The sequence below is a fragment of the Littorina saxatilis genome, linkage group LG8, assembly GCF_037325665.1.
Source record: "Littorina saxatilis isolate snail1 linkage group LG8, US_GU_Lsax_2.0, whole genome shotgun sequence".
NCBI classification, from domain to species: domain Eukaryota; kingdom Metazoa; phylum Mollusca; class Gastropoda; order Littorinimorpha; family Littorinidae; genus Littorina; species Littorina saxatilis.
Genome location: NC_090252.1, coordinates 63,163,681 through 63,178,680, shown reverse-complemented (window position 1 = coordinate 63,178,680; position 15,000 = coordinate 63,163,681). Strand labels below are relative to the sequence as shown.

The 15,000-nt window shown below is 43.0% G+C and overlaps 1 protein-coding gene and 1 long non-coding RNA gene across 3 annotated transcripts in view; both read right to left on the bottom strand.

The window, feature by feature from the left end:
* LOC138974108 (uncharacterized) overlaps nucleotides 1-15,000 on the bottom strand; it is a 116,665-nt gene that overhangs the window by 29,365 nt on the left and 72,300 nt on the right. The window lies entirely within an intron of this gene.
* Nucleotides 6,968-15,000, bottom strand: part of LOC138974077 (uncharacterized) — an 8,240-nt gene continuing 207 nt past the window's right edge. Inside the window, exons 2-4 of the long non-coding RNA XR_011458291.1 lie at nucleotides 14,735-14,815; nucleotides 13,512-13,558; nucleotides 6,968-7,330 (exon numbers count right to left, since the gene is read on the bottom strand). This is a non-coding gene — a long non-coding RNA (uncharacterized lncRNA). The remainder of the gene's footprint in view (nucleotides 7,331-13,511; nucleotides 13,559-14,734; nucleotides 14,816-15,000) is intronic.

Here is a 15,000-nt window from a genome sequence, read left to right as displayed (position 1 = left end):
ATACGCCGTTTTCGGAGGAAGCATGGTGGGTATTTTCGTGTTTCTATAACCCACCGAACTCTGACATGGATTACAGGATCTTTTTCGTGCGCACTTGGTCTTGTGCTTGCGTGTACACACGGGGGTGTTCGGACACCGACGAGAGTCTGCACTACACAAAGATGACTGAGAAATAAATCTCTCGCCGAACGTGGGGGGGGGGGCCGGGACGAACTCACGCTGACAGAGGCCAACTGGATACAAATCCAGCGCGCTACCGACTGAGCTACACCACCACCCACTGAACTTAAAGGCATATGTACGCGCTCCCGTGTTTACAAAGTGTAGTTTGCCCATAATCGATGTCAAACGCACCATAAGACCATATAATGACGATATGTCACCATGCGCGGACCATAATACATGCATTACAGCTTGTTCTAGCCTCTGAAAAAGTGAGGATGTCAACAAAGCCGCGGTGTTAGCTCCCTTGCATCAACGTTACATGTGTTGCCAAATCTATAAATAGGACGATCCAGATCAAAATGAAAATTAACATATCTCAACATTGAAGGGGTCCTAGACCACAATATTTTGCAGGGAACTTAATTTAGCATGTCTCCAGCTGTTGGTAAAGCAATTAGCGTGTATAGTCATCGAGTACATATGCCTTTAAACAAGAGCTGACAAACAAGGAAACGGTGCCAATAGGCTGCACGTGTGTGTTTGGGGATCCCTTTCATTTGTAACGATACAGCCATGATGTCTGCATGGAAAACACATTTGTAACGATACAGCCATGATGTCTGCATGGAAAACACATTTGTAACGATACAGCCATGATGTCTGCATGGAAAACACATTTGACACATTTTAGTATTATATAAAGTCTTATATCGCGCGCGTATCTCCAGACTCGGACTCAAGGCGCATGGATCTATTTATGCCGTGTGAGATGGAATTTTTTACACAATACATCACGCATTCACATCGACCAGCAGATCGCAGCCATTTCGGCGCATATCCTACTTTTCACGGCCTATTTTTCCAAGTCACACGGGTATTTTGGTGGACATTTTTTTTATCTATGCCTATACAATTTTGCCAGGAAAGACCCTTTTGTCAATCGTGGTATCTTTAACGTGCACACCCCAATGTAGTGTACACGAAGGGACCTCGGTTTTTCGTCTCATCCGAAAGACTAGCACTTGAACCCAAGTGTAAATTATTTGAGAAAAAATATTAAAATATAACAAAAAACGTATCGGCCGTGTCGGTTAGATAATTTAAAGGAAAAAGATCAAGTTCTGTTGACTATTCAAGTTTTTACATGGGGTCAGAACTTTCTGCAACTAAGACACGTACTAAAATTCAACAGCCTGGCTGCTTCCCGTGAAGTAAGGGTCTATTGTTTTAACCAAAAATATCAAAGATTGACATTTGTTTGTTTGCTTAACGCCCAGCCGACCACGAAGGGCCATATCAGGGCGGTGCTGCTTTGACATATAACGTGCGCCACACACAAGACAGAAGTCGCAGCACAGGCTTCATGTCTCACCCAGTCACATTATTCTGACACCGGACCAACCAGTCCTAGCACTAACCCCATAATGCCAGACGCCAGGCGGAGCAGCCACTAGATTGCCAATTTTAAAGTCTTAGGTATGACCCGGCCGGGGTTCGAACCCACGACCCCCCGATCACGGGGGCGGACGCCTTACCACTAGGCCAACCGAAAGATTGACATGGGTGTCATTACCGCAATTAGTTTAGAAGAGAACACAATCCACTGTGCAATGAAATGAGCCAGGACGTTGAGTTTTGGCATGTGTCCAGGTGGAAGCACGCTCTATGGGCTGGGTGGCCGAGTGGTAACGCACTTGCGCTCGGAAGCGAGAGGTTGCGAGTTCGACCCTGGGTCAGGGCGTTAGCAATTTTCTCCCCCCTTTCCTAACCTAGGTGGTGGGTTCAAGTGCTAGTCTTTCGGATGAGACGAAAAGCCGAGGTCCCTTCGTGTACACTACATTGTGGGTGTGCACGTTAAAGATCCCACGATTGACAAAAGGGTCTTTCCTGGCAAAATTGTATAGGCATAGATAAAAATGTCCACCAAAATACCCGTGTGACTTGGAATAATAGGCTGTGAAAAGTAGGATATGCGCCGAAATGGCTGCGATCTGCTGGCCGATGTGAATGCGTGATGTAGCCTATTGTGTAAAAACAAATCCATCTCACACGGCATAAATAAATCCCTGCGCCTTGAATATGTGCGCGATATAAATTGCATAAAATAAAATAAAATAAAATAAATAAATCCCTGCGCTTAGAACTGTACCCACGGAATACGCGCGATATAAGCCTCATATTGATTGATTGGTTGATTCCAGCCAGGAACTAGGACAGAGCTACCGGGATTCACTACAGAGTCCACACAGCCAGGAACTAGGACAGAGCTACCGGGATTCACTACAGAGTCCACACAGGAAGGAGGATAATTACATAATAATTCCAGGTAACGTCAGCTTACCCAAAAGAGGTCGTTCTTCTACCGCTCTCGTCTCGGAACCTGAAGAAATGAACATATGCCAACCTCAGATCAGTGTATGTCCTAAGTAACACAACCAGACTTCTTCGTCACAGTTTTCTAAAACGATGTAAAGTGACATCCAAAATCTACTAACGGTCCACAATTCAGAATAAAAACAAACAAGAATGGTAGGTTATTGGAACGTTTAATTATTGACAAAACAAAACGTTAAATGTATCAGTACGTCGACCCTGTGGTCCACTGTGTCGAGGTACTGTAATTGTACCGTTTTGTTTGAATGTGAATTGAAGATTTTCCCGTTTAGGAATAACAGACAGACAGACAGACAGACAGACAGACAGACAGACAGACAGACAGACAGACAGACAGACAGACTAACTAACTGGCTTACTGACTCACTGACTGATAGACATACAGGTCAAAACAATTATTAATAAACCTAAGAGTACAGAAATGCAATGAACGCCAGTACGACAGTTTTTGTTGGAACAATCACAATCTTCAGATAACGAACAATCTTTTACAGGCTCTTTCGCAAAAAGCGGTATTTGAACAAGTCTCTACATCATGGTTTGAAATAACAATTTGTGTTCACCGTCTTCCACCCTCCCATTCTTCCTTATTCGTCTTACTAATTCGTGTTTAAAAATACCTTCCCTTTTGTGTAAACAATCCTATACACCCCCAAACATCTGTCAAGGATTTGACAAGGGAAAACAGCAGCCAGCCACTTGAACACATACTGAAAACCAACAGCCAGGCTACTTTTTGTAATGAGTACGTTTATTATGAGTGAATTTCTTCAACTGACACCAACGTCAATGTGTCGAATTAATTCCGGAAGCAGTTGTTGTTTTGTTGTTTGTTTGCTTAACGCCCAGCCGACCACGAAGGGCCATATCAGGGCGGTGCTGCTTTGACATATAACGTGCGCCACACACAAGACAGAAGTCGCAACACAGGCTTCATGTCTCACCCAGTCACATTATTCTGACACCGGACCAACCAGTCCTAGCACTAACCCCATAATGCCAGACGCCAGGCGGAGCAGCCCCTAGATTGCCAATTTTAAAGTCTTAGGTATGACCCGGCCGGGGTTCGAACCCGCGACCTCCCGATCACGGGGCGGACGCCTTACCACTAGGCCAACCGTGCCGGTCCGGAAGCAGCCATGCCGTTGATTTTTGGTAGGTGTCCAAGTGGACGGATGTTCTTAATCCATGTAAACGCCTGGTCATGTTGTGTGGTTGAGGACACGACTTTAATTTTTACAAGGACGGAGGTTGTAAACAGAACGAGACACATTTCTCATACCTTCCATGACGCCATTCTCATGTTCCGCTGCATCCCGGCGCCTCCGTTGTGGCTGATTCTGGCGCTTTAGCACTGAAAACATGGCGTTCACATCTGACAATACAATATGTTTATACCCTAATGCATAATAACAAATTAAAAAAACACCCCAGAAAATACAACAAAATCAAGGAAGTTCAAAAAATTGTATGGTATAAATAGATATAAAATAAGTAAGGAATTTCTTTTTTATAAGTAATAATAGGAATAATCTTGCATGTAAATTTGTTTTATGCTTGCAATTAAGTGCCTTACATTTGTGTATACAACAAGTTCTGTTGGTTGAGCATACATTACGACTGTCAGAAAAGACACGAACAAAACCAACAATTGTCCACAAGCAATAAACAAACGAGCGACAGAAAGAACAATCAAACTTAAAAACTATTTTCTTTTGGAAGTTAACAAACTTAACAGTAAAAATAAAGTAACGAACCAAAACCAAATGAAGCAGTGTTGGTTTCAGCAATGTTTTTTTGAAGGGATTAAACAAATAATAAAAGGAATGATATTTTCAAAGAGAAAAGGGTTCAAATTATGAAAACGCATGAGTTAAAATGAAAAAAACATTAACAATAAAAGTAAATTCTACCTGCTCCATCGGCGACTAGCAAGGTCAAGGCCGCCAGGGCGATGGACAAGGTCAAGGCAGCCAGGGCGATGGGCAAGGCAACACGCATTATGAACAGTAATTCTCACTCCAATTTCTCACTCTCTCTATTCACGACTTTCCGACCTTGACATTGTAGCTAGGGTCATGTGGGCGTTGGCATCATTGTCCAATCAGAAATAGTCAATGATCATCTCCTCAGTGTGTTCCGGTCCGGAACGCAAAACAGTTTGTGCGGAAAAAGAGAACGTGGTTTGACAACTAAAGGGCATTTTGACCGGCTCGCACTACAGCATCGTTCAAATGTGGGAGAATGACACATCTGACAAATAGCCAGTGGTTACCAACATGAGAAACTGGGGATAGGAATCGTAATCCGTATGTAAGTTTGAAGCGGCCCTGACGCTGTTTGTACGTCAATCGGAAGAGAAGCTATCGTACTAGGCCCTAGGTGACATTTCGTCAAGTTCCACTCCCAGTTTGCCGACTCTATGGCCCTCCCCCCGCCAAACTGCTGCACCCGGTGGCAGGGAAAGCAGTTCGACTTAAGGTGACTGCAGGGCAAGTTCAATTTTGCAAGCTAAAAATAAATGTTCTACTACCTTGTCAGTCTAGATCTGGAACTCATGAAACAGCACTATTCAAATCCCCATAAAGTGAGCTGGTGTTTTTCTAGATCTAAGCATCGACCGAATTCAATAGAAATGTTCCTTGCATGGCATAATTATTTACCTAAATCTGTTATTAAGTTTGTTGAAAATCAAAGTATTCGTTTTTTGTTTGTTCGCGTGTCTGGTTTTTGCTTAGTCGATTAGCTTACACGATGTGTGGCTTTTTATTTTGTAAGGGTGGTTTAGCATGTATAAAATGAGACCTAGACCACATACGCCATGAAAGTAGAGTTCCCCGTTCAATACCAAGATTGCCAGTATTGATATTCAGACAACTTTTGGATAAATGTGTGGGGCTGTGGTGTTGCAGTGGTAGATTGTTTGCACGGGTATGTAGGTAGGTACGTGTACATCCGTGTGCTTTTGTGCAGGCATTTGTGAAGCAGGAACATGCAACATTTTTGAGAAACATCAGGGTTGTGTGTGTGTGTGTGTGTGTGTGTGATAAAACCAACTAAGCTTACATCCAGCACAAAAAGCTTCAGCTCTACTTCACCAGTCAAAGACAAACGCATTGTTTTATTCAGCTTTTGACACATATATTCACTCGATCAGAATCGAACCCTCTTCGTGAATATTTTATTTCAGAAAAAATTAACATATTGATTCTACACAACAAATGGTATTGCTATATATGCTATGAGTATGAACGATGAAGACTAGCAACCGAGACAGATGAGGCATCAAGTTTCTTAGCCTTTTAGCCTCTTATGTTGCATACATGTCATTTGTTTTTAATTTTTATCTCCTGATAATTGACCAGAAAGGTACGTACAAACATCGATTCTGCAACTACCTCGTAAACTTTTCGATCGCTAATACACCAGAACTTGATACAGTATGCAACACTCACAGGCTTGATTACCTGTTGCATTGAAACGACAGAAGGAATTAAAAGACTATGTAACTGAGAGGAACCGATGTATTCAAGTTCAGAACGAAGCAGTTTCTGCCTCGGAGCCTGTATCTCATGCTATGGAGCCACTAGAAGAGAAATGTCTGGCGTAGTTTGACCCAACAGACAGAGAATCAAGGGGGGTAATCTATCGACAGCAGTTGTATTGCTGGTTTGTATAAGAAAAATTCGCAATTCAATATTTCACGCAAATTTTACTGATCCGCAAACAATTTTGCATGAACAAGTGTTATGTTAGGGAGAGAGTACGAGTGCGTAGTTAAACATATTTTGAGTGGAGTAGCAAAAATGCTTTAGCGATGTACTAATTATGTTATTGAACTGCTTAGCGGAGATTTCCAGATCAATCATACGGCGGTGAAAGACTGGTCTCTAGTACGGTCTATACTTACAAAATATAAAAATAAACAAACAAACCAACACAAAAAAGGTTTGTGTTGCACGTAGGATTTAAGTATTTAATTGAATAGAAAAGGCAACATCGGAATAAAAACAAATCTCGTGGTTCTCTTGTCAAGGAGTATGCACAGAATAAGAAAGAAGATTGTGGAGTAGGCTGCTTTCTATTCTACTGCTCTAAATTAGCAAGAGGCAAGCTTTACAATGCTATTCACACTAGGATGTAAAGCATTCAGTGCTAAAGCTCTCAAATCACAATAGTTACAAGTCAAAACACACTTCTTGGGGCTACAAGAAATGTTAATATTTGTAAGCACACAATTGGACACATTTTTGTAAATATTTTTTATTGCCTCCCTTGAATAAAACTTATTAAAAAAAATATTCTGAGAAAAAAGTTATACTTAAAAGCAAAGCTATCAAGAAATAGGTAGACAACCCGTGCAGATACCTTTATTCTTAAGACATTTCATTTTTGGAGGATGTCACTATGCAATTTTACAGATTTAAAAAAAAAAGCTTTAGATGATCTCCCTTGAACAAACATTTTTTGTTTTTACTATGTGTTAGTTTTAAGGGTATATAGAAGAACAATAAAGAAAAAATGCTGCAAATTGACTTGGACGTATTTACAATTTAATTAAACAAAATGTTTCAAATGATCTGATAATGAAATTCTACATTAAAAAGCAGATCTAGGGACTTGTGCACAACATAAAACATAAGGAACTATGATCTGCATTGCTTGTTATGATGATAATGGCTGGCACCTGTCGACCGACTTGCACGCCATAATTCTATATGTTTTACTATGCGCCCTGCATGTCAATGGTCTTTCTCTGGGTGGCTCGATTCTGAGGAGATAAAGAAAATGCATTTAGTGCAAGCAGTACATATAAATGACAACACACATACAATTACTTAAAGCAGCTGCTGGTTTCAGAGTATTTAGTTAAAGGCCCACCCCAACTTGTTTGCCTCAATGTCGCAGATTTGGTCAGACTTTCACAATGAGTAAGATAACAAATTTAACAATGTTTTGATTTAAAAAAAAAATAGTATTCATTTTTGTTGTTTTCGGCCCCATTCACTGGGAATCTTACTCAAGGACAAGGATTTTTCTTAGGAATATTTGTATGTGAAGCTTCCAAGCCCTAGCTTCAGAAACGACCAAGAAACCCTCAATAATGGATTTTGTTGTGCATAGTGATGGCTATCCAACCGAGTGGCGGAGCACTGGTGAATCCTTTCATTCTCCTGATTGCTTGATTCTGAAATGACATTGTGGAGTTGGTAGTTATGTGAGTGTGTAGTGCCTGCTCTTCGTTGTTTAGTCGGGGGTGTTGTGTCCATGCTAGTCCACTTCCAGATCCATGTTAATCAATCTCGTATGATCTCGGAAGAACCGAGAAGATAGCGGCCATTGTTAAATGAGGAGATCACATGTAGACCGGGAATAAAAGATCCCACTTGAACACACGAGCTGTGTCATCGTCTTACACTTTGTTGTATGCAAGAACACAACAACTGGCGACGAGGATGTCTCTTCCATCATTCCCAGCGTTTGTAGTCCAAGGGGAAGAAGGCAGTGCAGGGATCCGTTGGAAGAAATGGATCGACAAACTCGAAAATATGTTGTGCGGTTTGGATGTAACGGCCGATGATCGCAAGAAAGCACTACTCCTTCATTACGCAGGTGACGAAGTGTATGAAATTTTTGACAACTTCTCCGATGATCAAAAAGGCGTGGATGCTGTCACAGGCGCTGATAACACTCCAAACACCTATCAAGTTGCGAAAAAGAGTCTGACTGACTATTTCACACCAAAACAAAACGTTGCATATGACACGTTCAAGTTTCGAGGCACTATTCAGCAACCATCAGAAACAATTGATGCATACATTACGCGTTTGAAAACGATCGCACATCGTTGTGATTTCCATGATGTGGATAGAGAGATACTAGGACAACTGGTCCAAGGATGTTCATCATCCAAGGTAAGACGAAAGGATCTGAGAGAAAATTCAAACCTTCAACAAGTCATTGATGATGCTCGCTCCCACGAACTTTCTGAGGCCAGGGCGACCGAGATTGAAGGCGCCTGTGCATCAGTAAACAGCGTCAAACCCAACCCCAGACGCACATACCATCACCATGGTGACACTGAAGCAAGACACGACAACTCCCATGCGAGCGGTGCAGGTTATAACCGTGGTGGTGATTACAGACGTGGCAGCAACTCCAAGCGTGGCAGCAGCTTCGGTCGTGGCAACAACTTCAGCCGTGGTGGATCTGGCCGTGGTGGTGTTTGGGACAGCAGCAACCCTCAACGTCAACGTTCGTCAAATGGTGGTGCTCGCTGTCGCTATTGTGGTGGTAGCTATCCTCACAAAGGTTCCTGCCCAGCGAGAGGCAAGGAATGCAGGCTATGCTCTAAGATTGGACATTTCGCGAGCGTCTGTGAATCCTCACCTCAAAAGGTAAGACAAATCTTTCATTCTACGCAGGTTGATGATGAATCCACAGTGGATGAAGACTACGACAATCCCTACTACTCAAGCGATGAAGTCGTTTTCAGTATCTCAAACCCCAAGTCAAAATCTCTGTCAGTGGAGGTGCACATTTTCAACAAACCAGTCCCCTTACTTATTGACACTGGAGCGTCAGTGAGTCTCATGACATTTGACACCTACAAGAAGGTATGTCCCAAAGCGCCCTTGTATGGCCCATGCCCTCTGATCTTCGCATATGGTTCAGATGTGCCCCTACCCATCATAGGTTTTGTGACCACTGATGTCAACTACAACGACCAGCGTATTCCAGCCAAGTTTTACGTGGTCAACAACAATAAAGTGAATAAGGCCAACAACCTCATGAGCCTTGACATGGCCGAAACCCTTGGCCTAGTCCATTTCACTTTTGCACTAAGCCCTGATGACAAATTTCACACTCTGTTCAGCAACGGCGTGGGGAAAATCAAGGACATCAGCATCAAGCTGCACATTGACCAGTCTGTCAGACCCGTGGCCCAACGACACAGGCGTATACCTTTTCACGTACGAAAAGACGTCGAGGCAGAACTGAACAGACTCGAAAAGCTGGACATCATTGAAAAGATTGAGGGTCCTACACCATGGGTAAGCCCTGTGGTAGTTGTGCCCAAGAAACAGGGTGTGAGGCTCTGCATCGACATGAGAGAGGCCAATAAAGCTATCAAGAGAGAGAAACACATTATGCCAACCCTCGATGACCTTATCGCTGACCTCAACGGGTCCACAGTCTTCAGCAAGTTGGACATGTCCAATGCCTATCATCAATTGGAGCTCGACCCGGAAAGCAGATACATCACTACGTTTTCAACCCATGTCGGTCTTCGACGATATAAAAGACTGCTGTTTGGGGTAAACGCTGCCGCAGAAATCTTCCAAAACGCCATAGCTGAGCTGTTAGCTGACATCCCAGGTGCAAAGAACCTCAGCGACGACATCATCATACATGGGAAGACACAAGCAGAACACGACGTGGCTCTTCAAGCAACACTCCAGCAACTTCAAAATCACGGGGCAAAGCTCAACAGGGAAAAGTGTGTGTTCTCAGTCTCAGAGCTTACATTTTTTGGTCACATCTTTGGCAAGAAAGGCGTGGCAGCAAGTCCAGACAAGGTGTCAACGATCATCAACAGTCCACCACCAACAAACGTCAGCGAAGTGAGATCCCTTCTTGGAATGACGCAGTACGTGGCTCGATTCATCGCAAACTACGCAACGATCACAGAGCCACTGAGAAACCTGACAAAGAAAGACGCTCCATGGGAATGGTCCGATAAGGAACAACAGGCTTTCAACTGTCTGAAAGAAACCCTCACCAACGCCAAAGTCATGAGCTACTTTGACCAAAGAAAACCAACAAAAATCCTTGTGGATGCAAGTCCAGTTGGTCTTGGTGCGATTCTAACACAGGAAGGAAAGATAATCTGCTATGCCAGCCGAGCTCTCACTCCCACAGAACAGCGCTATTCACAAACCGATCGAGAGATGCTGGCTGTGGTGTACGGAGTGGAACATTTTCACCTCTACCTGTATGGATCCTCTTTCACCGTAGTTACAGACCACAAACCACTTCTCGGGATCGTGAACAGCCAAAAGCCAACGACAGCTCGCATCGAGAGGTGGAGATTACGCCTCATGCCATATGAAATGTCTCTCACCTATGCCCCGGGACGCGATGACCTCAATCCAGCTGATTACATCAGTCGACACCCACAGTCGACACCCCAACGTGAAAACAAAGGTGAAGAATACATCAACTACGTGGCCGAAAACGCAGTCCCTGTGGCGATGACTAAACATGAAGTCAGAATTGAAACGCAACGAGATGACCAGCTTCAGAAGGTGATGCGATCGATTCAAACCGGACAGTGGCAAGATGGTGACGTGTCTGATTTCGCTCGCTTTAGTGAAGAACTCTCCATGCATGATGGGCTCATCCTGAGAGGTCATCGACTAGTCATCCCGAAAACTCTTCGTCAAAAGGTCATCAACATTGCTCACCAAGCACACCAAGGCATCGTCAAAACAAAACAATGCCTCCGAGAGAAGGTATGGTTTCCGAGAATTGACACAATGGTTGAGGAAACTGTCAAATCATGCATACCCTGTCAAGCCTCCTACCCCGGACCCAAAGCTCGTGAACCAATCATCAGTACTCCCCTCCCATCAGAGCCGTGGAGTGCACTTGCACTTGATTTCGCGGGTCCATTCCCCTCCGGTGACTATCTACTGGTGGTGATTGATGAATACTCGAGATTCCCAGAAGTTGAAATTATCTCGTCCACATCTGCAAAAATTGTGACCCGAAAATTGGAGACAATCTTCTCACGACAGGGAATTCCAAAGACAGTGAAAACTGACAATGGGCCCCCTTTTCATGGACAAGAATTCTCTCATTTCGCGACACAGTTTGGGTTTCACCATCGCAAGATCACCCCGCTGTGGCCTGAAGCCAATGGCGAGGCCGAACGGTTCATGCGCACGTTGGATCAAAACATCCGCTCGTCTACGGCAGCCAACCTAAACTGGAAGACACAACTTCCCACATTCCTTCGCCAATACCGAGGGACTCCCCACAGCTCCACAGGTGTTTCCCCTTTTGAAGCACTTACAAAACGCAAGATGAACATTGGACTGCCAGATTGCTCTCTTCCTCTCGACCCCATCCCCGTACACACGCGGATGATTCACAACGATTTCCTGAGCAAAAGGAAGATGACAGAATTCACTGACAGAAAACGCCACACGCAACTCTGCGACATCAATCCTGGTGACCATGTTCTGGTGAAACAAAAGAAACTGAACAAACTGTCCACACCATACTCCCCCCTTCCTTACGTAGTCATTAAGAAGAAGGGCAGCATGCTGACTGCTCAACGAGGAAATCACTCCATTGTGCGAAATTCGTCACATTTCAAACCGATCCAGGGCGATCACACTGTTAACGACGACGATGAAGAGAAAGAAGACGACGATGAAGAGGAAGACGGCGAGGCTGAAGCTCAGGCATTCCCCTATACTTCACAGACCAGAAAATTGCCGGTGCAGCCCAATAGTCCGACCAATCGACCAGTCTCACCTGCACACTCACCCAGGAGACCTAATGCCATGTTCCACACTCCAACTACTGCACGGGTACCCAACACGTCGCCGAGGCACAGTCAGCCGGCCATGACCCCTGCTCAACCTGATCGTCCCGATGCCTCTCCGCCTGTTCGGCCCCAACGTCAACGCCATGCTCCAACATACTTGGAAGATTATGAGAGATAAGGCATTGACTATCGAAGTGCTCACAGGCCCAGTCGCCCTGATTATGCGACAGCGCCTGCCTATCTCCAGAAAGTGATAAGAAGGTCTGTGTAGATATCACTCAGGTCTGAGCAAGGCCCATAAGGTTCACCTGTTTGATTTGAATATTAGAAGCTGGATCAGGTCTGAGAAAGGCCCATAAGGCTCACCTGATCTGGACAACGTTAGCAAGTCTTGCGTGTTCTTTATGTGTGAGATTGTGTTATATTTTGGTGCTGTTTGTTATGCCACTCCCACGAACGTGAAAAACAAACTCTATTTCCTGGAACTCTTAATTTGCAGATTTGCATTGTTTTGTTTCCTCACACACACACACAGACACACACGCACACACACACACACACGCACACACACACACACACACACACACACACACATGTTTACGAGATATTATATGTATTATTGTGTTCAGAGTGAAGTTTATTCGAACTCCCCACACAGAATATTCTTCCCATGGTGGAGAGAGGAAATGGAAGAAATACTAACACTAACAGTGAGATACACTCTGCTGATATTATGTCATGATGCAAGATAATACACATTTGTTGACCACATTTTGTGATTATTAATTATGCAAATGATGAACATAAAATGTGCTAAAGTTTTGAGATGTTAAAAAAAAAAGGGAATTTCAGCAAGTTGAAGGATTTAAATAATCCTTCGGATAGGCTTATGCATTTGATTTTAAATACAGTAGTTTGGGTTTTCTATAAAGTTTGGGAGGAATGTTGTGTCCATGCTAGTCCACTTCCAGATCCATGTTAATCAATCTCGTATGATCTCGGAAGAACCGAGAAGATAGCGGCCATTGTTAAATGAGGAGAGCACATGTAGACCGGGAATAAAAGATCCCACTTGAACACACGAGCTGTGTCATCGTCTTACACTTTGTTGTATGCAAGAACACAACAGGGGGGAGGGGGGGGGGGGGGGGTATTGAATCATATGATCATAAAGTAAGACTTCACTGTGATGTGCAGAGATTTAGTCAGGTACACAACATTGCTATGCTATCACGAAATTAGATGTTCTATCCTCTAGATGGGCTACACAACTACATCAGATGTGATGGTTGGGTTTTCGCAAGTCAGCAACATGTTTTGAAGTTCTCATTGGGTAATCACGACTGACATCAAACACAGAAAAGGTGGAAAAAACATAAATCAATGAACTCACCTTCCCTGCATTGTGATACTAGCCATATGGGTCTGCCGAAGTAGCTCCTGCACATATTGAATTAAGTATTCGTGTTATTGTTAGGATCACACTTTTTTCTGGTACATGTATATCAGACTGGAAAGTTTTTCAAGGCTTGAAGAATTCAAGAGCTTGCCTATCCCCAATAAAAAAAAAAATTTAGTATGCAAGTATTTTCAGGGTCTCAAGGTTTTAATATGAAGTCTGTTCCTCTGGGGTCATGGAGAAACAAATTACAAATGAGAACATACTGTTACACAACAAATTCCGACCAATTTAGGACACACCATAACATAACTCACAAACAAACAACAGCAATACAATAATTAGTCTGCAAATACCTAAACGTCGTTCACACTAGGTATACAAAAATAAAAAAGCACATTCAGGCAGGTTTGACAAGTAGACCATTCCAGCTACTGTTCCAGACCAAAGGCCATGTTTCCCCTTACTCTGTGATTGTAATCATAATTATTGTTTATGAATGACTTCAGTTTTTCTAAGTAAATCTCTCGTTGTAATTACTGGTAAATGCATTATCCCAATTAAGATATCCTCACATCTAACCTGCGTAAACTTCATTTCAAGGGTTTTAATTTTTTTTAGCTGGCCAAGAAATTATAAGCATTCCTCAATTATGTTCCTGTCAGACTCAATGAGCTAATCTTATAAAAAAAATTAAAAAAAGGTAGCATCTTATAATATTCTCACGTGAATTATAGCTAATCAGAAAACTAGTATTTAATTTTTTTTAAACTCAAACTGAAAATACAGGCATGCAACATTATCCTTGCTGTTTTGTGATAACCCTTACCATCAACTATTCTATTTCATTTCCATCTTAACAGGCGTAGCACCTCTCTGGAAGCCAAAAGAACACTTTAAATCCACCCCCCCCCCCCCAGTACTGAGTAAACATTGCTGTGCATATTTAAAAAAAAAACAATGCCTGAGTCTCCAGTCACCTAGTTATGTTGTTGTCCTTGTACTTCACTTGTAGTTTAGCTGTTCAAGAAACTGTTTCTCTGATCACATGATCAAAATTCAAATACTTAATAAACCAATTTTGATTCTATTTCTTCAATAATAAGTTGAACGTCTGCATATGTAATTGCCACAATTTACAGAGTTTCTGAATAAATGCTGCAAGAAAAACCAACAGAGTGAACAGTTTGTAAATATACTAACATACCTATATTTACCTTATGACATGTGTGGTACAGTGGCTGCTAAAACGTCCGTTACACCTGTCTGCATATATTAGGTGACAGCCCTGATGGAGACTGAAAAAAAAGTTCCTTTGTCAGTACCCTGTGTATGAGTGTGGTCGGGTATGTTCTGGAACAATTAGAGCACTCCCTATGACCATATGTTGCACGGAGGGTAGGGGGGGGCTTTTAGAGGTGTAGTTGTTGGACTGTAGTGTAGAGGCTGATTGGCAGTGCTATGGGGTGAGGGTGGAGCTGGG